We start from the raw sequence: 21,956 nt of genomic DNA, 5'->3' as shown, positions 1-21,956 counted from the left end.
GGGCGCCCGCAGGATCTTTTCCAGGGGGTGGGAGAATACATTAACAATTTTCTTGAATATAAAAACCAATATAACGTGAGAAACATTAGATTGTTTACAAAAATTTCCGGTTATAACAGATGCTAGATGACTCTCAGTAAATTAAGTTTATGAAATAATCTGGTATGATACTGAACAATTGAACATCAAGCTTTTTAGAATTCCAGGGGGGCAAGGGGGGGCGCCCATGATATCAAGATATAAAGCAGCACACTACAACTAGGCTGAAATCAAGCAACCAGCGTGGAAGACAGCTTTGGACCTGTCATGTCCTCAGTTCAATCCCAGGAATGCCTGGAGAGAAGAGTGGAGGATGTCGTCTCCCAGTGGCTTATGTGATATCTCCGACCCCAGCATGAAACAGGTTGGCTTCAGTTTGGTCAACCCTGAACCCTGTCGGGAGGACTGGCGCAGCCTTACATCTATGGAGATGGGTAGATTCTCCCTGCTGTGACTGTGCTACTCAAGCGCAGTCTATCAAGTACATAATTTAAGAGTGCCCCTACGTGCATTTCCTGGTTCTGTGGAGGAATTTTTTCAAGTAATACCAGAAGTGGATTAAAAATGTGGATATTAAAATATAAAAGTGAAGTCCTGATGCTATCACCAACCTCTACATCTGTATATTTTGTATTATGATTGTATATTTTGATTGTCATGTACAAATCATTCGCTGATAATTATTATCTTAGTATTCAATAAATCATCACGCAGCTATACAAATGGGACATACAAGTATGTAAGCCTCTGACAACGAGTCTCGTCGTCCAAATTCCATGAATATTAATTTCCGAAGCAAATCTATAGACCTTCATTCAATCGGGCAAAAACCAAGCTCGAAATTAAAATCCCCGATGATGCGACCAAGAATCCATCACAACAAGGGCACATATCAAAACATAACAAGCATGCATTCACAAGGAGATAGATCGTGCATCGATTACTCATGAAAGTAGAATTAAACAAGAGAGAAAAAATGCAAAAGTAAACAAAGAGAAACGACGCAATGGCACGTTTTAATGTAAGGGCAAAGTCATCCTAAGTATAAATTCGACCGACTGCCATAACATCATAATGATAATCAAGTAAAACAGACCAAAGTTGCTATACTAACGTACAGAAGCACACAAAGGAAAACGTTGTAGACCTTAAGTCATCAGAGCGATCCACCAATTCAAACCACATTTAAATCGGTTGAAAGACCTATTATAGCAGAGGAACGCAATTCGGTAAATGATTGCCTCCATTTCCCTTTTTGTAAATGGGGCGAAATTAAAACAAGGAATAATAATGTTTAAAAAAGAAAACAAAAGTATCTCCGTCATGAGATGAGACAGGCTGTTGCCGTCTACAAATACAAAGAAACAATATATAAAATAGATGAAAAGAACAGTTATAACAATGAATCAACACCTCCTAGATAATAACAAATACAGTAGAGACAATACGCGACACTTCCGGATTTAGCCTTGTTAAAATGAGAGACAATTCGCAAGTGGCGCTCCTAGTGGCGTGACCTGAAAATTAGCGCTAAATTCAAATATCAATGGAAATGCATATACGGAAATTGATAAATAAATTACGTCTAGAAAGAAAGTGTTACTAAGATATTAACTTCAAAGTTGCTAAAGCAATTCTGGATAAATGAATCAAGAATTATTTAACAGGTTATTATTTAAAGACTGGAATTAGACATATAATCAAGATGTAAAATGGACCGCTGTGAAAGAACTTGATCTTTCATTTATGCATTACTTTTTTAGCTTTAGAATTCCTGCCTGAACGTTAACGGCTAGATTTGTCTTTTTTCTTTCCTCATTTTAAAGCATCGTATCATCATATTAAAACAATTGTCAACAAAAATATCGGCACATTCCTTACCCACACGATTCAATGAATTTACATTTAAGAGCTGGGCAATTTTTCTTTTAACTTGAAGCTTACTAACAGAAAGAACATCTATAAATTTAGCCTCAAAAACATTCAACCTTTCCCTATAAGCAATACTTGGCATAATGCCATTACATTAGGGTAAAGCAAATTTGCATCATCATATTGTTTCAACAAAATATGTACATATCTTAAATCACCCATATTTTCTTAAGTGCTTGACAACGCATTACGGCATTCCAAATAGGGTAACTTGGAACACAACCAGCCACACTCATATGCATATGCATTTTCCTGAATTAAATCAAACCCACAGATCACACCTGCAACAACACTTCGGTATTGAAGGTTAACTGCTGCACTATACAATAACACATGCGTATTATATTTTCAGCCAGTTAAAACATAGGTCGAGCAGGTCAGAAGATTATGAAGTACTATAAAAATATCTTTGTCACTAGAAGAATATATATGCAAACACAATATTACTTACATTTTCTTGTCAGGAGGGACGGAAGAAAGACCGCGCATTCTTCTCTACTTCATAGTTACTGCAGCCAAACACAGCACATACCTTTCCCCTCATGTTGAGAGGAGATATCAAGGAATGACACACGCTACTATTTAATTATGTCAACTCATTGAAAACGCATAAATAACACCAAAAACTTCACACATAAATACACGTGATCTTACGACAGAATCAGCAGTTCTAATGTCAATCCGCTAGAGAGAGCTCTAATAGCTGTCCCTCGATAACTCGCAGAGTGTCGCGTATTGTCTCTACTGTGACGTCACGCTAAGGAGGCGATCGCAATCCAAAGAAACGCGAAGCTTGGTCACACACAAACATGATTTTAATACTTTTAGCTTGTGGAATAACTCATTTACAAACAAATAAACTTTAAATTTTAAACGACATTGAATTGTATTATGGTTATTACCGTACCTTAGAGACTCTGTCATTAAAGACAAAAAACAAATTGTTTTAAATCACAGCAGGCGCATTTAACAATGTTAACTTAGTCCAGGCTGACTTGCTAACATACAGAATTGAAATTCACAAACATATTTCGATTTAAATAGGCACTGAATAGACAGTAAATGATTTTAAAATAAAAACATGTTATTAATGTACACTCGAAACACTCATGAAGACCTGATTCAGATAACAATAAAAATCAAAATAAAATTGAAATGATTTCACTAACATAATTTATTTTTGCTATTGGTTTTACGTCGCACCGACACCGATAGGTCTTATGGCGACGATGGGATAGGAAAGGGCTAGGACTGGGAAGAAAGTGGCCGTGGCCTTAACTAAGGTTCAGCCCCAGCATTTGCCTGGTATGAAAATGAGAAACCATGGAAAACCATCTTCAGGGCTGCCGACAGTGGGTTTCGAACGTACTATCTCCCGAATACTGGATACTGGCCGCACTGAAGCGACTGCAGCTATCGAGCTCGGTAGAAATAAAATTAGTATAGGCCGAACATGCAGACTATACTACAAAAATATGATACACTAACTGAACATTTATTTACAGACTTCCATTTTACGAAAATTACAAATTTTCTATTTTATTTATTTATTTATTTATTTATTTACTTTTGTTATTTGCTTTACGTCGCACCGACACAGATAGGTCTTATGGGGATGATGGGTCAGGAAAGGCCTAGGAGTGGAAAGGAAACGGCCGTGGCCTTAATTAAGGTACAGCCCCAGCATTTGGCTGGTGTGAAAATGGGAAACCATGGAAAACCATCTTCAGGGCTGCCGATAGTGGGGTTCGAACCCACTATCTCCCGGATGCAAGCTCAAAGCCTCTGTGGTGTAGTGATTAATGTGATAGGCTGCCACCCCCGGAGGCTGGGTTCGATTCCCAACTTTGCCATCCTCGAAGTGGTTTTCCGTGGACTCCCGCTTCTTCTACAGACAAATGCCGGGATGGTACCTAACTTAAGGCCACGGCCGCTTCCTTCTCTCTTCCTTGTCTATCTCTTACAATCTTCCCATCCTCCCACAACGCCTCTCTTCCACATAGCAGGTGAGGCCGCCTGGGTGAGGTACTGGTCCTCATCTTCAGCTGTATCCCCAACCCAAAGTGTCACAATCCAGGACACGGTAGGGGTGGGATCCCGAGGGAAAAGTCCCTTCCGTCAAGCAACTCCTAGAGATATTTTAGGTAAATAAAATATAAGGAGATATTCCCTATTACAATCGTTTCCTTAATCAGCGTTATCCGATCGATTAGATTAGCACCACTAGGAGCGCTAGTGTGAGTCACTTAAGCTCTTATAACTACATTCGGTGCGAATATTTTTCAAGAATAAAAAAGAAGACGCCTGTGGGTATTGAACCAAGGAACACATTACAAAATAATTATGTAAATGAGTTCATTTGGCTAGGATGTGAATCAGAAAGGAACGACTAAAAAACAAGCGACTCTTTCCGCAACCGCATTTAGACCGGAAGTGATTTTCGACATTTGTTCATTTAGATCGAGCTTCAGCACAAGTGCTAGTGTGGGGGACCTCTACTTCGTCTGATGAGAAGTGTTGTCAACATTACTGTACGTGTTGATCAAGCTCCAACCGGAGTAAGACGAGCAAGAACTGAGTAAGAGCAGCGCATTATCTCGCTGGATCATTAATAACTCTCATTGTCCGCTACTAATCTCCCGAGACCGAATACCTGCCTTTACGAGCGATGCTAACGCCGCAGCAGCTGAAACACGTAGAAGTGTGAGACATCGGCTAAAAGAAATAGGTAAATAACGATAATGCTGCTGGGGTCATCAGTGGATAGACTGGCTTGATGCAGCTCTATCCTGTGCTAACATGTTTATTTCTCCATAACTACTACATTCTAATCTGCTGTGATCTGCTTGTGATATTCAAACCTAGGTCGACCTCTACTGTTCTTACCGCCTACACTTCCTACCTGGGAAGTGCCTGGATGGAAGAATAGGAGTGCGCATTGGTGGCAGGAAAATAAGATTACTTGATTCCAGAATTGCAAAAAAATCCAAAGGAAAGCAGCTCGATTTGTTCTGGGTGATTTACGACAAAAGAGTAGCGTTAGAAAACTGTTGCAAAGTTTTGGCTGGGAAGACTTGGAATAAACGAGACGAGCTGCTCGACTAAGTGGTATATTCCGAGCTGTCACTGGAGAGATGGCGTGGAATGACATCAGTAGACGAATAGGTTTGAGTTGTGTCTTTAAAAGTAGGAAAGATCACAATATGAAGATAAAGTTGGAATTCAAGAGGACTAATTGGGGCAAATATTCGTTTATAGCAAGGAGAGTTAGGGATTGGAATAACTTACTAAGGGAGATGTTCAATTAATTTCCAATTTCCTGCCACCTCGGCGACTACAGATCAGTAGTGATTGATTGATTGATTGATTGATTGATTGATTGATTGATTGATTGATTGATTGATTGATTGATTGATTGATTGATTGATTGATTGATTGATTGATTGATTGATTGATTGATTGATTGATTGATTGATTGATAGTATTCTATTTACGGATGACATGGTGTTAGCAGAGTTGTAAATGGAATGCTAGAAGATCTGTGAGCAACACAGGGACATAGCTACCGGGGGGCGGCGCTTACTGGGCTATAGAAACTCCCACGGATTTTTTTCAGAAAGAAAATGAACAGAAACTTGCAATAAACAATGAACGAAGTAAACATAGGCCTAAGTGTAGAACCAAAAGATGTGTTGATTCTATTTCCTAACAAACCTCGAAAGTTAGACTTCATATTGTAAACTGAACGAACTATTGTTCTTGTTGTGTCCTTGGTGTCTGTGGACCCCCTCGCCTGGCAAACGTCAAGATAAGATCTAGGAGATGATATGAGGAGCATTTCGCAATTCCATCGCCAAAGGAGCCCTCAACAGAAAGAAGACGCTTGGACTCGACGTTAAGGAAGGTAGATGAGATGTCGTTATCGAGAAAAGGGCAAGTAATGTGTTAGTCCTTTTTAGGTTTTAACGGCTTAGTTTTCTTACAACTTCACCGTGTTTCTACTAACAGTCCATTCTGAATTCCAATCATCATTAGTTCATCCATCACCTCTTAAACATCTTTTCTAAGAGAGAAAAAGAAGTGAAATTCAAATGAAATCAAAGCATGAAACTACCGCTTGAGAAACACCAGGGGGTTCAAATTATGTGCAAGATAAGTGAAATATTGAAAGTAGAGCGAGTGTTTAACATCTCACTTGCTGTTGTAGAGAGGAGTTTCTCGATGTTTTGCAGCGAACCCACGATACTTTACGGGTAAGATGACTGTTTCTGTAACCCTCGTGTGGTTAAGCCAAATATGATTCCCGTTATACTAATTTCAATTTCTTTCTCCAGTCTGCATTCCTTCTAGGTGGAGAAACACACGTTTCATTCTAAATTCTGCAAGTATTAAACACAGAATTCCTTTTTTAAACTGTCTGGAAGTACAGTGTTTATTTCGCACTGTGCGATGCGTGGCAGCAGAATATTGCGTTTTAAAACATTAAATATGTAATTAGAACTAAAATTATCAATGAATTTGGGTAAAGCTTTACTTCTCGCAGCCCAGCGTTTATAACATTATAAGGGAGTTAAAATAATGCAAATGTTACTTGTAATTCCTTTTAGAGGAGCGATGTGTTCATTGCGGTGTCTGTAAACCCACCATCCCGGCCCAAGAAGCACATTTACTTTTATAACCTAATGAAGAGCAGCACCCGCCATCGGCCATGTCTAAAGTAGCTACTCGCATTCTTATTGGTCAACGTGAACAAAATGTGACGTCATTGCCATCAATGCTGATAAATACATTGCGTTACCAACCCCGGCTGAATTAAAGCACAAACACTATGTAAAGGAAACTATGTTCCACACGAAACTAGATACCTAGAGCCGCTTCGCGGCTTCTAACCGTCTTATCCTAACCGTCCGCACGGCATGAACAAGTCCAGACCAATCGTGTAAGAATAATCACCACCACCAGGTATCGAAACTAGATGCCTAAGGCCGCTTCGCGGCTTCTAACCGTCCAGGCCAATGGTCTTGTGCAGATCCTATCGTAGCCGTCCGCACGGCAGGAATCTTGCCCAGATCCTATCGTAACCGCCCAGATCGTATCCTAACCGTCCGCACGGCAAGAACAAGTCCAGACCAATCGTGTAAGAATAATCACCACCACCAGGTATCGAAAGTAGATGCCTGAGGCCGCTTCGCGGCTTCTAACCGTCCAGGCCAATGGTCTTGTACCTGGCCTAAGGCCGCTTCGCGGCTTCTAACCGTCCAGGCCAATGGTCTTGTACCTGGATGTAACAATAATCATCAACACGTTCTCGTTCCTAAGTCCACATTAGTTCCTAAGTACAGACGTTGGCAGAACTGACCACCAGTTTTGTGGTTGTGTAAAGAAACGACAAACAAACGAGAGTCGCTCCGCGCGCGGCTAAATGTAGCGAGAGCTGGGCTGCGAGAAGTAAAGCATTAATATGAATTTGGATCGCATTCTTTCTATCATTTTGCCAGTTAATAGGTTCTTTTTTGGGATTGCTATAAAATTGTCATTTTCAATAAGAAGGTATTTATAATATAATTGTTATAGTAAACTGCTCTAGTTATCAATAAGTCAGTGTCTCAAACCTTTTCAGTCAAACTGAAACAGGTGATAGTGGATATACAATCGATTACATTGAGATAATGAATCAAAGGGCAAAAATGCATATTTACTGTGTTATGCACATGTAATACCGCATAACAACAACGTAGATTATATTAACCCTGGAGTGGTCGCGATGGATCTACGAGACCCAGGCTGACATACATTTTGGTGTTCCTGTTGTTGGAATGCACTGAGCGCTTCCCCATCCCTGGTAGCTTATTGGCTCCCGACCTTCACCCGAACACAGTAGCCCGCTCTCAGTTGCGCATACAGGCTATTCAGGGACTCGCAGACCCGGTGCGACTGTTAACGTTGCTCTTTTTTTGTCAACCTTAGCACTGTTAGTTTAGTACACTTTTTCTTCTGTGTAACAATTGATGAAGCTAATTCTGCCTGAATTTGTTCCATATTGCATGAATCTGAAGATGATGAAGCTCTTGGTCATTTCTGCCCAACAAACAAAGACAGGAAGACATCCTTCATCTGTCCCAAGTGCCAAAATTTCATTTGCGGAGAACATGGACAACTTGTCTGCAGAATGTGCATAGAAATTGATTAAAGTGATGTTTCCATGTACTTGGATGTGTTTCTAAAAATTCCATATTTTTGTACCAATAGTTCAAGTGTGAAATTCTCAAAAATATGTTTTATTAAGACGGTGTAGGAAATAGATGAAAGTGTTGCTTTGTGCATGTAGATGCAGGAAAAAGTGAAAAAATTATGTAAATTACATTTTACCGTTACAATGTTTTACCTTCCACAATTTAACCGAAAGCAATCAGTTCTTTAGTGTAATTATAAATATATATATATATATATATATATATATATATATTTTTGGTTAAGAAACGGGATAGTTAAATATTGGAATCATGTAATCTGCATGAAAATAAACGAAATATTGACCTATAACATTGTAATTGGAAATAAAGTATAAAATCTGATAGTAAAACACTGAGAAAAATGGATCTGAGAGACCCGGTGCGACCACTCCAGGGTTAATGTTGTTCAAAGTGACGACCGCCATTCTCAACGGCGCAGGACTCTCTCAAAGATCCCCGGTGTCTGTTCTACCAGGAGAGAGGCAGCTTGGACCCTAGTAAGCAGGTCTACATTCGTTTCTATGGGAGTTTTATGCGCCCAAGACTTGACGTAACCCCGGAGTAAAAAGTCAAGAGGTGTGAGATCCGGCGATCGCGGTGGTCATGCCGCAGGACTTTCCCTACCAATCCATCGATGAGGGTACGTGTTGTTCAGGTGCTCACGGACATTAACATCGAAGTGGGCTGGCCTTTTCACCAGTTTTAGGTCTTTTTATAGATCATGTATGTTGTATGTTGGGTATTCAGCCCGAAGGCTGGTTTGATCCTCTACAGCTCCACCAACAGCTGTCATAGAAGCCTAGGTGTCACTGAAGAGGCATACTAGGGAAATGAGGAGTAAGGTGGTTTCCCGTTGCTTTCCTCACTGAGTCAGAAGTTGCTATTACATATCAGTCTGCCAAGCCCACTGAAATGCATGCACCAACCGACCCTATGAGCCATATTTTCACACCATTCATGACAGGGACTGGCTGAATAAGGAATGGCATTACTAGCATCGCTCATACCTCAGTCACTTTCATATTGTCAAAGCCAAGGATGAGACTGAGACATGTCAATGAAGGTAACAAATTTGATGTAGCCCATACCAGAGGACATAGAGCACTGTAAACACTACATCCTGCCAGCAAAGGCATTTTATAGATCATTTTAAGGTAATTTATAGGTCTTTAACTTCCAAGTTCTAGTTCCAAACAAGGGAGGCTTGAGCACTGGCTACGAAGACAGTGGTTCTTGATGCACGCTCTAGAAGGTTCGGTGAATGGAAGGAGACGAAGAAGACGGACATGCTGGCGGTTGGTGGACAGTGTCAAAATAGCAGGAAATTAGGAAGAGCGGCTGTGTGAAGGGCATTAAAGAAGATCTCCTTTCTGTTTAGTCTCGGCTCTTTCAGGCAGTTTATACTGACGAACCTAGATCAGCTCTCAGGCACAGGGCGAGTTGCTCACCTCTTACGACATGCTCCACCCACAGGGCGGATAAAGAGTAAGGCTCATGAATGAGGAGAAAATGAAAGTCATTCTCGACTTCGGCAATCGAATTACAGTCGAAACCGTTTACAGCGACATCGCTTTTAACGACGTACTGGATATAACGGGCCTGTCTAAATCCTATATAAACACTGCATTTTAAAAATCGCTTAGTACGGAGTCGCTTGTAACGACATATCGTATAAACTACCTAGTTTGATCACATTTTCGGAGAAATGTATCGGCTATAACGTCGAATGTTGATTTTTGTTTGTTGTGTGTTCGGGGATTTCTGACAACAATGTAAGCTTGTTATTGTAGATTGCAAATCGCTCTGTTGAATAGTGAAGGCAGGCATCGCTGTGAAGATGACGCAAAGGAAATGTCACACATAATATGGCGATTAGAAAATAGAGATCGATCAATCAATCAATCAATCAATCAATCAATCAATCAATCAATCAATCAATCAATCAAATCAATACTGATCTGCATTTAGGGCAGTCGCACAGATGGCAGATTCCCTATCTGTTGTTTTCCTAGCCTTTTCTTAAATGATTGCAAAGAAACTGGAAATTTATTGAACATCTCACTTGGTAAGTTATACCAACCCCTAACTCCCCTTCCTATAAACGAATATTTGACGCAATTTGTCCTCTTGAATTCCAACTTTATCTTCATATTGTGATCTTTCCTACTTTTAAAAACACCATCCAAACTTATTCGTCTACTGATGTCCTCCCACGCCATCTCTCCACTGACAGCTCGGAACATACCACTTAGTCGAGCAGCTCGTCTCCTTTCTTCCAAGTCTTCCCAGCCCAAACTTTGCAACATTTTTGTAACGCTACTCTTTTGTCAGAAATCGCCCAGAACAAATCGAGCTGCTTTTCTTTGGATTTTTCCAGTTCCTGAATCAAGTAATCCTGGTAAGGGTCCCATACACTGGAACCATACTCAAGTTGAGGTCTCACCAGAGACAAATATGCCCTCTCCTTTACATCCTTACTACAACCCCTAAATACTCTCATAACAATGTGCAGAAATCTGTACCCTTTATTTACAATCATATTTATGTGATTACTCCAATGAAGATCTTTCCCTATATTTACACCTAGGTATTTACAATGATCCCCAAAGGGAACTTTCACCCCCATCAACGCAGTAATTAAAACTGAGAGGCCTTTTCCTAGTTGTGAAACTCACAACCTGACTTTTATTCCCATTTATCATCATACCTTTGCCTACTGTCCATCTCACAACATTATCGAGGTCATTTTGCAGTTGCTCACAATCTTGTAACTTATTTATTACTCTGTACAGAATAACATCATCTGCGAAAAGCCGTATCTCTGATTCCACTTCTTTACACATATCATTGATATATATGAAAACATAAAGGTCCAATAATACTGTCTTGAGGAATTCCCCTCTTAATTTTTACAGGGACAGATAAAGCTTCACCTACTCTAATTCTCTGAGTTCTATTTTCTAGAAACAGAGCCACCCATTCAGTCACTCTTTTGTCTAGTCCAATTGCACTCATTTTTGCCAGTAGTCTCCCATGATCTACCCTATCAAATGCCTGAGATAAGTCAATCGCAATACAGTCCAACTGACCTCCTGAATCCAGGATATCTGCTATATCTTGCTGGAATCCTACAAGTTGGGCTTCAGTGGAATAACCTTTCCTAAACCCAAACTGCCTTCTATCAAACCAATTATTAATTTTGCAAACATGTCTTATATAATCAGAAAGAATGTTTTCCCAAAGCTTACATACAATGCATGTCAAACTGACTGGCCTGTAATTTTCAGCTTTATGTCTATCACCCTTTCCTTTATACACAGGGGCTACTATAGCAACTCTCCATTCATCTGGTATAGCTCCTTCGGCCAAACAATAATCAAATAAGTACTTCAGATATGGTACTATATCCCAAGCCATTGTCTTTAGTATATCAAATGTATTCAAATGTCACCATGCCCCCTGAGTTATTTCTACAATGTGGAAGGACAGAAAGGAAACACAATCTCTTTTCGAAGAGTATTGTTAACACTTTCAAGCGGGCCACATCATCTCGGCACGAAGATTGGATGATCTTCAAGGGAAACCAATGAAATTCCTCGTAGTGCTCCTCTACAAATACTGTACGGTACTCAGTTATGTTTTTGACCTTTTACTTTAATTCTTTCAATTAACCATGTAAATGTGGAGCCTAAACATGACCGTTTTACTTACTTACTTACTTACTCCTTGGCGCTACAGCCCCTGTAGGGCCTTGGCCTCCTGGACAATCTCCACCCACTCTTCTCTGTTGACTGCTCTGGTTCCCCATTTTCTAATTCCCATCCGTCTCAAATCCTCCTCCACGCTGTCCAACCATATGATCCTCAGTCTTCCACTCATACGACGTCCTTCTGGTTTCCCATCAAAGACTTTGTCATTCTTTCTACATGTCCCAACCATCGCAGCCTACTACTCTTTATTTCCGCTACTATATCTGGTTTATTATACAGCTCTCTGATTTCCTTATTATTTCTGATTCGCTAGAGTCCACCATTCTTATTGGTCCATAGACTTCCCTAAGTATCTTCCTTTCCCATCTCCGTAGCAACTCCTCGTCACTTTGTGTCATAGTCCAAGTTTCCGCACCATACAGGTCTCACTACCGTGCGATAAACAGTCAGCTTCAGACTCCTTGCTTTAAATACCTTGCCTAAGGCAGCTGTTATCCCATGACAGTTTTAGGAAGAGGAAAAAGCTGCTTTGTGCGAGTATCGACCTTTGATAGGTCATCCCTTCGGGATCGTTAGAGTCGATTTCGACTATATTATTATTATTATTATTATTATTATTATTATTATTATTATTATTATTATTTAAATAATAATGTTATTTGCTTTACGTTGCACTAACTACTTTTACAGTTTTACAAGATGCCGAGGTGTCGGAATTTAGTCCCGCAGGAGTTGTTTTATGTGTCAGTAAATCTACCGCCACGAGGCTGACGTATTTGAAAACCTTCAAATACCAGCGGACTGAGCCAGGATCGAACGAGCCAAGTTGGGGTCAGAAGGCCAGCGCGTCAACCGTCTGAGCCACCCAGCCGTGCAAGGTGAAATCTGGGTACACAGTTCAAGGCAGGAACTATATGCGAGTATAGAACCAATCTCGAGTGCGATAAGAAAGAGAAGGTTAGGATTTGTTAGACATCTCATGAGGATGGATGACAGTAGGCTGACGAAGAAGATATGGAATGCAAGCGGTTAACTGGAAATAAGTGGATGAAGGAAGTCAGAGAAAATTGGGAGACTATTGGCATAAAGGAGAAATATCCAGTGATGACAGTACAGGATAGGTCCAAATACAAAAAGCTTGTGGAAGGTCACAGATGGACAGACACCAGGATCCAGATTCAGATCATGGAAGCCGAGAGAAAGAGGAGGAGTGAGAGAATGAAGAAAGAAGACGTACCGAACAAGTCACTCGTGATCCTCAGGGGTCGTAATGATTATTGTTATTATTATAACAAATGACTGTTGCTGGATGGAGCTTGTCCCGCTTGCTCAGGGTCGCTGCACGCTCTGAGGTGTGACCGAGGATATAACGTCGCATGCCATTCCTGATACCACGGGGTTTTCAACTGAAAATCCCACCCCAACAACACCAGGAATCAAAGCACTGTCTCCGGGACAACAGGCAAGCAGCTAAACCGCTACACCAACAATAATAATATACTGTATTGTCGCTGGGCAAAGTAAAGTAAAGTGGACTCTTCTCAGGCAAAGCGACACGCCTTCACAAGACAACGTGTTTTCTTTCTCGTGAGTCGAATTGCGAGGCTTTCATTCCTCCCCCTGTGGGTGGGGGCGGTAGAATAACACCCACGGTATCCCCTACCTGTGGTAAGAGGCCACTAAAATGGGCCTCAGGGGCTCTGAACTTTGGAGCGTGGTCTGGCGACCACGGGGCCCTCAGCTGAGTCCTGGCATAGCTTCCACTTACTTTTGCCAGGCTCCTCACTTTCATCTATTCTATCTGACCTCCCTTGGTCAACTCTTGTTCTTTTCAGACCGCGACGGTATTACGTATGGAGGGCTAGCGAGTCTTTCATTTTCACGGCCTTCGGGGCCCTTGTCTTCCTTTGACCGATACCTTCATTTTTCGAAGTGTCGGACTCATTCCATGTTTTTCGTCTGATTAGTGTTATATAGAGGATGGTTGCCCGTTTGTACTTCCTCTTAAAACAATAATCACCACCACCACAGCCGCTTTAATTCCCTAACAACGATACACGTACGAGTAAAATTATTAAAGCTTTGAAGTTCAAAGAAGAGCGGTGCGATTCGTGAACGGGAATAAGACGAATACCATTAATTAGAAGAACTAGAGCTCGCGGGAGTTGGGTTAGGAACCTCCCTCGTACTTATGGAGGAATGTTGGGCCCTTCCGGTATCAAGTCATTTAGTGTTCGTGTGAAAAGTAAATTACGGACACTGAATTTGTGATTTTCTGCTAGATTTACTACGTAGTGGTACTTGTTGCAGTATTTTCATTCCATGAAATTGCTTCTTGTACTTTTGTTGTTGTAGTTTTGTTCTTGGGTAATTATGTTTTAAATATACTTTATTATCACATTACTATTTCCCAATTGCGATGTATGTATTAATAATAAAAAATACACTACTACTGAAAAAATCAAGTGAACGAGTGGATTTCGAAACAAACATTTACAAAAGAGCACTGCAGCTACAAACGGACACACATTTTAGTTGGGGAAGAGGACGCTGTGTGCTGGTAGAGAAAACAAGATGTGAAGTGCTTACTGCGTGCCTGTCCTTCAGTCCTAGCTTCGTTTTCCGGCCATTTCAAGGATGTTTAAATCTTGACTGAGGAGTAGAACGGTGTTCACTTAGTTACAGGAAGGAAGTGCACAATGAGAAGATGGCGCCGTTCTGAAACATATCCTTGGTGATATCAACCGCGAAACGATCAAGATAACAGAAAGCCATTACACTGCATGTCAGCCAACAGCTGGGAAAAGGAGGAGAGAAGTAGTTTCCCGTTGCTTTCCTCGCTATTACATATCCGTCTGCCAAGGCCACTGAGATTCATGCACCAAACAACGCTACGAGCGGTATTTTCACACCACTCAGAGCAGGGACTGGCTACATAAGGAATCGCTCATACCTCACTCAGGTTCATATTGTCAAGGCCAAGGGACAGGCCGCTGATGACTTTGGTGGATTTTTTTGTATCCAAGAGATAAATGAAACATGCACCAGCCGCCGTTCTGGAGATATAGACCAGTAGCGCAGGCCAAGGACACTGATACTCAGATTGCAACAAGAACAACAGCGAACTCTATGTTCAAGGCTTCTTAGAAAATAGATTTAACAGATCTCTTGGTTTTACTATTTTGTTTACTTTATTGCCAGTTTCAGTTTGTAAAAGTCGATTGGGTGTGGGTTCGAACTACTGACACAACTGATTGCCACACGGAGTGCATGAATACTTCAAATGGCACATATCTGTTACACAGCCTCACACGTTGCAAAAACCAATTTGGTGAATTGTGCAACTTCTGGACGCCATAAAGTCCACTGTCAATGACAATTTTTTTCTTTTTTGCTAGTTGCTTTACGTCGCACAGAGACAGATAGGTCTTATGGAGACGATGGGATAGGAAAGGCCTAGGAGTTGGAAAGAAAGGCCATGGCCTTAATTAAGGTACAGCCCCAGCATTTGCCTGGTGTGAAAATGGGAAACCACGGAAAATCATTTTCAGGGCTGCCGACAGTGGGGCTCGAACCCACTATCTCCCGGATGCGAGCGCACAGCCGCGCGCCTCTACGCGCACGGCCAACTCGCCCGGTTCAATGACAATTTAAAAAAAGAAGAAAATGTTCGGCTTTTGTATAAAAAATAACGAAAAACGATGAAAACAATTCTCGATGAATGCTGTTCCACGAAAAATAAATCTTCTTCGACGTCTTGAAAACCTGATGAGATAGAGCAGATTTGACATCAGCATGAAAAACTGCACTGTCAGATATCTGCTCCCTGTAAATCAGTGTGTGTGTTAGGAAGTGGGCAACAAAGGTAAAATAACTCTTGCTGAAGATGGAAAACACAGAGATAATAATGCTATTGCATTTTACGACCACTAACTACTTTCAAGGTTTTTGGAGATGTGGAGTTCTCTTACATGCTAGTGAATCTATCAACACGAGGCTGACGTATACCATCGGACTGAGCCAGCCCGTCAATAATATGTTGAATACTGACCTGTACTGTTGCAGCGCCTCGTGACACAACTACAGCGAGCTCCCTCACGTCACTACCAATATAGCTAGTGTTGGTGGGCGGGGCATGCGGCGAGAGGGGGCGCCACTACACAACCCTCCCCCGCCCCGGAGAAGAAAATGAACTTGGCAAATTTTAACAGCACGTTGTTTTTGTTTGAATCAGTCCATACACTTCTTTGATCCCATGCTGTGCTAACCTTTTTCATTTCTACATGTACGTTAGTCATCTACCGCTACCGTTCTTACTGCTTACACTTCCCTCAGAAACCATCCCAACAAGTCCTGGGTATGTGTCCTGTCATTCTATCTCTTCTTCTGGTCAAATTCAGGCAAATACATCTCCTCTTTTCACTCGTGCTCCGATCTATCTTCACATTTCAAAAGCTTCTATTCTCTTTCTCTCCGAGCTAGTTATCGTCCATGTTCCACTTCCACACACTCCAAAAACATATTTCTGTATTGATGTTAGAAGTGACACAATGTATTTTCTTAAGAAAGGCTGTGCCAGTCCTCCATCAACATCGTGCTTCACCTCACTGCACTCCAATACTTTTCTTTTGGACTTTTTACTTCCATCTTGTTCTTCCCCAGGACTCATCATTCAACAATTTCTCCAGATCTTTTGCAGAGTCACAATCTGCAAATCTCAGGGTTTTCATTCCCTCTCTTTGGACTGTGATTCCCTTTCCAAAGTGTTTTTTATTTATTTATTTGTTTGTTTGTTTGTTTGTTTGTTTGTTTGTTTGTTTGTTTGTTTGTTTGTTTGTACTTTCCCAACTGGAGATTGCCCTCAGGACAAAGTATACAAAAGTCCACAGTTCTAGTCGTTTGGAGAAGCAACAGAACATTGAAAGTGTGACTTCACAAAATGTAGAAAAGGGAATTTTTATGACATGAAGAAGTAAAGAATGAGATTGCTTACAATGTACTGTACAGCTGCCGGACATGACGAGATAGTGTTTATAATCCCGTCGTTTTCGTTGTTCTTGTTGACGAGCTTTACGTTGCTTCTGCACTTGGACATCGTTCCAAGTGTTTGAACGTCGATCTTTGTTGATCGCTCTACAATCACATCTTCATCCGAACGACCACTCGGTCCTGGTCCCTCACTATATTTTTCACTTTTCTAACGTATTATTTGATGTAAACTCAGTGGCGGCTCGTAAAGTATGGAGAAGAGCTATTACCGTTCGGTTTCGAACGACAGATTTAGGAACTTCTTTCTTTCTTAATCTGTTTACCCTCCAGGGTTGGTTTTTCCCTCGGACTCAGCGACGGATTCCACCTCTACCGCCTCAAGGACAATGTCCTGGAGCTTCAGACTCTGGGTCGGGGGATACAACTCGGGAGGATGACCAGTACCTCGCCAAGGCAGCCTCACCTGCTATGCTGAACAGGGGCCTTGTGGAGGGATGGGAAGATTAGAAGGGATAGACAAGGAAGAGGGAAGGAAGCGGCCGTGGCCTTAAGTTAGGTACCATCCCGGCATTTGCCTGGAGGAGAAGTGGGAAACCACGGAAAACCACTTCCAGGATGGCTGAGGTGGGAATCGAGCCCACCTCTACTCCGTTCCAGCCCTCGTACCACTTTTCAAATTTCGTGGCAGAGTCGGGAATCGAACCCGGGCCTCCGGGGTGGCAGCTAATCACACTAACCACTACACCACAGAGGAGGACAAGATTTAGGAACTACGTGTTTTTTTGGTTGTTTTGTACCCGTACCTCGTACCTGTGACTGGCGGAGGGTCCAGCACGTGACCACGATTTATTGAATTTAATGTTTCGTCGTGACCACGAAAAGCTAGTTCTTGCTTACTTAAATAGAGCACTGCATCAATTACCAACTGAAGGAAAAGCCTATTTAAATGTACATTTTCACTGAACTGTACAATTACAATATACAGTCTGGCATTTTCCTTCAGGACATCAGAGATCGTATTTTGGTTTGTTTCCAGTATCTTAAATCTATCTGCCGTATTTTATGTTCTCCAGAGTCTGAGTGCTTATGTAAAGAACGTGTTATGTTCAAAAGGGCTGAAAATCCTTCTTTATTCCAAACGTTATTTTTATTGATAAAAGGCAAGCAGACCCAACAAAACAACTTCTGTAGAGCTGGAGAGGAGCACAACCATGGAAATTCCTTAAACCACGATCGTCTGAAACTAAGATTGTAAGATTTACCGGAATGTTTCACTTCTTTTGTAGCACAAATCTGCAGTGATTCAGTAGGGCGATCAAAACGTAGAACTTCATTCTGATCTTCGTTTCTCCAACGTGAGAATGGTGTTTATAATACAACACACACTATGTCATAAACATGATACATAACTTATTTAAATAAAACAGCACAACACTACGAATGAACCACGATGCGTAAGTACTCGTACTTCACACAGGATGACGCAGGGAAGACAAAACATTCCGATCTTCCCGCAACTTCACTTGTACATTTCGCACTGAGTTGAGTACGCGGGTGACGTCACGGTTGTCATGGCAACCACCAAGGCCAAGCGGCACTTGGGAGGTAAATCCAGCTGCTGAATCTCTCGTCTTCAGAAAGGACGAGCTGACTGCCGTAGTGAAAGGACATACGTGCCTCTCGCTGCGCTCTCTCTCTCCTTGCCAGGCGCTCTGTACTTTTCAAGTATCAGCCAGGCACTTATACTTATTAGTACATTTTCGAAGGAGCATTGTCTGAGCTGTAGCACTTCTCAGTGCTCGCTCTTTCTTCTGTTTCAGGTTATCTTACAGGAGGACCAGGATGGAGAAGCCGACCCTACCAGTGAGACTGGTCGACTACGACTACCAGGGAGCCGTCGAGAAGCTGCTGGACGCGCTCGACACGGCGGATGTCCCCAGCTGTGAACGCCCGGGACTGGTGGTGTTCAACCGGCCGGGGGAAAGCGACTACGAGGGGACGCTGAGCGTCTTCGACCACCTGAATGCGACTGCGGAGTTCATCGGAGAGCCACTCCTGCCGATCATCGGCATTATGGTTGCTTCCTGGGCGATCATCATCCGCCCTAACGACGCAGCCAGCTTCAGGGTCTACGAGGAGCGCGCGTCCCAGCAGTTCCAGGTTGCCCGCCTACCAGGACTCAGGGAGCACCTGGACGTCTCGGGCTACCAGGAGGCAGCCTCGCAGACGGAGCCAACGACCGAGGACGACGGCGGCGCTCCCGAGCGCCGCGACGACGCGACTCCAGTTGGAAAGCTGTACTCCACGAAGTACACGCAGACCAACAAGGCGACAACCAGGGCGAAGTGGTCGCAGACGCAGGCCTACCAGGAAGGGCCTGTTACCCGGGCGCAAACCAGGAACGCGCCCGTGTTGGTGGAGAGCAGCACAGCGGTGGAGAAGGACGCCCCCTGGCGTACTGATACTGCTGCCCAGGTCCAGCCTGCCTGCACGTCTGTCGAGTTGCAGACCTCGATGTGCGCCCCCCAGGACAGGGAACGCAGTCGAGTGTTAGCACCGACCGACGCCACCGCCGCCGCCAGCCAGGAGAAAGAAGAAGATGGCGACGCAGAGGAGCCGGCAGCTACCCCGGGGTCACCAGGCCGGGAGGAGGGCCACCAGGGCGAGGCCTCTTCCCCAGCCGAGAAGCAACCCTTGGGACCAACCCACGCCGACGCCGACGCCAGCCAGGGGAAAGAAGAAGATGGCGACGCAGCGGAGCCACCAACTACCCCGGGGTCACCAGGCCGGGAAGAGGGCCACCAGGACGAGGCCTCTTCCCCCGCCGAGAAGCAACCCCCGGGAGGAAGAAGAAGAAGACGACGCCGCACCAGGAAGCAGAAGGCGACGCTGGCTCACCAGGAGAGGACCGCCAAGGCGCAACCCAGGACTGCTCCCAGGACAGCAGTCAACCGAGGAGCCAATCAGGAGAGGACCTCAGCGGGTAGCGGCAGTCAGGTGAGAGTGAAACGTCCCCCTCAGCAGCTCTTGCAGTGTTTCCGCTGTCTGAGGTGGGGCCACCGTCAGGTCAGCTGTGGGCTCGAGGTGAGGTGCAACCGCTGTGGTGGTGATCACCACTACACGGCCTGCGCAACACTTAGAGACGCGCCGGTGTGCGCCAACTGCTCGGGGGGCCACCCGGCCTCCCATCGCAGTTGCCCTGTCTACCGGGCCATGGCGCGGGCAGAGAGGAAGGAGGCCCGGCGTCATGACCCACCCCCTTCCAGGAGGCCCCCGCCTCGGCGGGCTTGGCCTCATTCTCCGGGATCGGAGACTGGGTACGAGGTACCCCAAGGAGGCGGAGTCGTGCGACAGGCCCTAGTGGTACTCGACGCATGGCTCCGCAGCCGGCAAGGACCGTGCTAGTCACAGCAGTGCCCAGACGGACTGATCCCCAGGTGATGGAACGGCAAGGAATTGGTTTATGTTTTGTGCATGTTACCTGTTCCTAACTAACACTACCTCTGGTCTTTTCCAGCCCACATCCTTGCATGTGCTATCACAAGATGTCAGGTTTTACATGTAGGCTCTTTCTTCTTTCTGCCTATGTGGTTTTTCCCCGACCCTTCAATACCATACTTCAACACCATATACCTAATACAATATCGCCTGGTAGCGTGTTTGACATGGAAACAGGCAGATACTCCTTGTATCACTTCCCACTCTTCCCTGCTATCTCTTTCTTCTTCTTAGAAATAATAGCATGTCGGAGGCCATGTAGATTGAGTCGTTGGTCACGCGGGAGGAGCGGGCTTCGGGGGCCCCCCCGATAAAAAAAAAACTCTCGTCTTCACACAAGCTCACGCACCGTACTGTGGGTGCCGACAGCCGGCGCTTTCGTGAGTTTCCCTGGTTCTGCGAACTCTTGGTGCTCCAAACGCCGTACAAAAAACATTTTCTTTCCGTAAAACCAACAAATGTCATAAGAATAAATTTTAAAAAAATCATTCTGGTAAAAATAAATGGTGAAATGGCACTTCACCTGAAAAGCTGCCCCTGACTAAACTACGTTTCGTTTTGGAGACATAATGGTACACGACATAGCCACGTCATTCATAACCTCAAACCAGAAACTCATTGGTTGACTAACTCTGCCACTAGTAATGCTACTGTCACATCATACATGGCCCCTTTGAATCGAACTGAAAACCTTAGTTTTGCGAAATTCGAAAATCTGGCTCATAAATGTTTAAACGTTGTGAGATGATTACATAATATTTGTTAAGCACATTTGAAAATGTTGCATTAAAAAGTTTGGGAGATATGGTTCTTGGGGATTTGGATAGAATATTTCAAGGCAGCCTCTTGTCAATGCCTGATCGAAGTTGAATGTTTTGCAGAACTTCACGAAAAAGAGAGGAATGGTTCCTTTAGCGCCAATTCGATATCATCCAACTGGTATTCTTGTTGACACTACAAATGTTTAACAATAATGTCCTATATACTGTACATCCCGGAGTATATTTCGCAATATATTGTTGTAGCTAATTTCCTGTCGCCCTCATGCCCTCAAAATGAAGCAAATAAATGTTACTAAATAAAGTTAATGTAGAACCTGTCTTTAAACCCCTATTAAGTAACACAAATGGTACAAGTATGCTCTGTGTGTCACCAAGTACAAGGCGGGTAGTAGTAGTAGATAGCATTTATTTTCCTCCAGATCTACAGTACATGACCTTAATGATCTACAACGAAGAAAGATAACAATGTATAACCCTATCATCTTATGTTCAATCAATTTACATTTGCTGAAAAAATAAACAACTACCGGTAACAGACACATCAAAATAAATTTCCATGAAATGATCGACAGACACTGCCAAAAGGCCCACGGTTGCCTCCTTTTCGGTGATACGTTATCCGTGGGAATACGACAACTGTGTGAACACAAAACAAAATGGCATAAAATAAGGTAAAATAAAATAAAATATACGGCAGATCGGCACATGGCGCTTGTCCTGACTGACACAGCAAGTCATCACCACTTGTTGAACCAGAACAACGTTGTCTCGTG

General features: G+C 43.1%; 1 protein-coding gene across 1 annotated transcript in view; it reads right to left on the bottom strand.

Annotated features, from left to right (window-relative positions):
* LOC136882336 (uncharacterized) overlaps positions 1-16,022 on the bottom strand; it is a 354,206-nt gene extending 338,184 nt beyond the window's left edge. The window contains exon 1 of the mRNA XM_067154927.2: positions 15,966-16,022. The gene's annotated coding sequence lies outside the window, so the exon portion shown is untranslated. The remainder of the gene's footprint in view (positions 1-15,965) is intronic.
* Positions 16,023-21,956: the final 5,934 nt, after the last annotated feature.

Source organism: Anabrus simplex, chromosome 10 (genome assembly GCF_040414725.1).
Source record: "Anabrus simplex isolate iqAnaSimp1 chromosome 10, ASM4041472v1, whole genome shotgun sequence".
NCBI lineage: Eukaryota > Metazoa > Arthropoda > Insecta > Orthoptera > Tettigoniidae > Anabrus > Anabrus simplex.
This window is presented reverse-complemented; position numbering and strand designations above follow the sequence as displayed.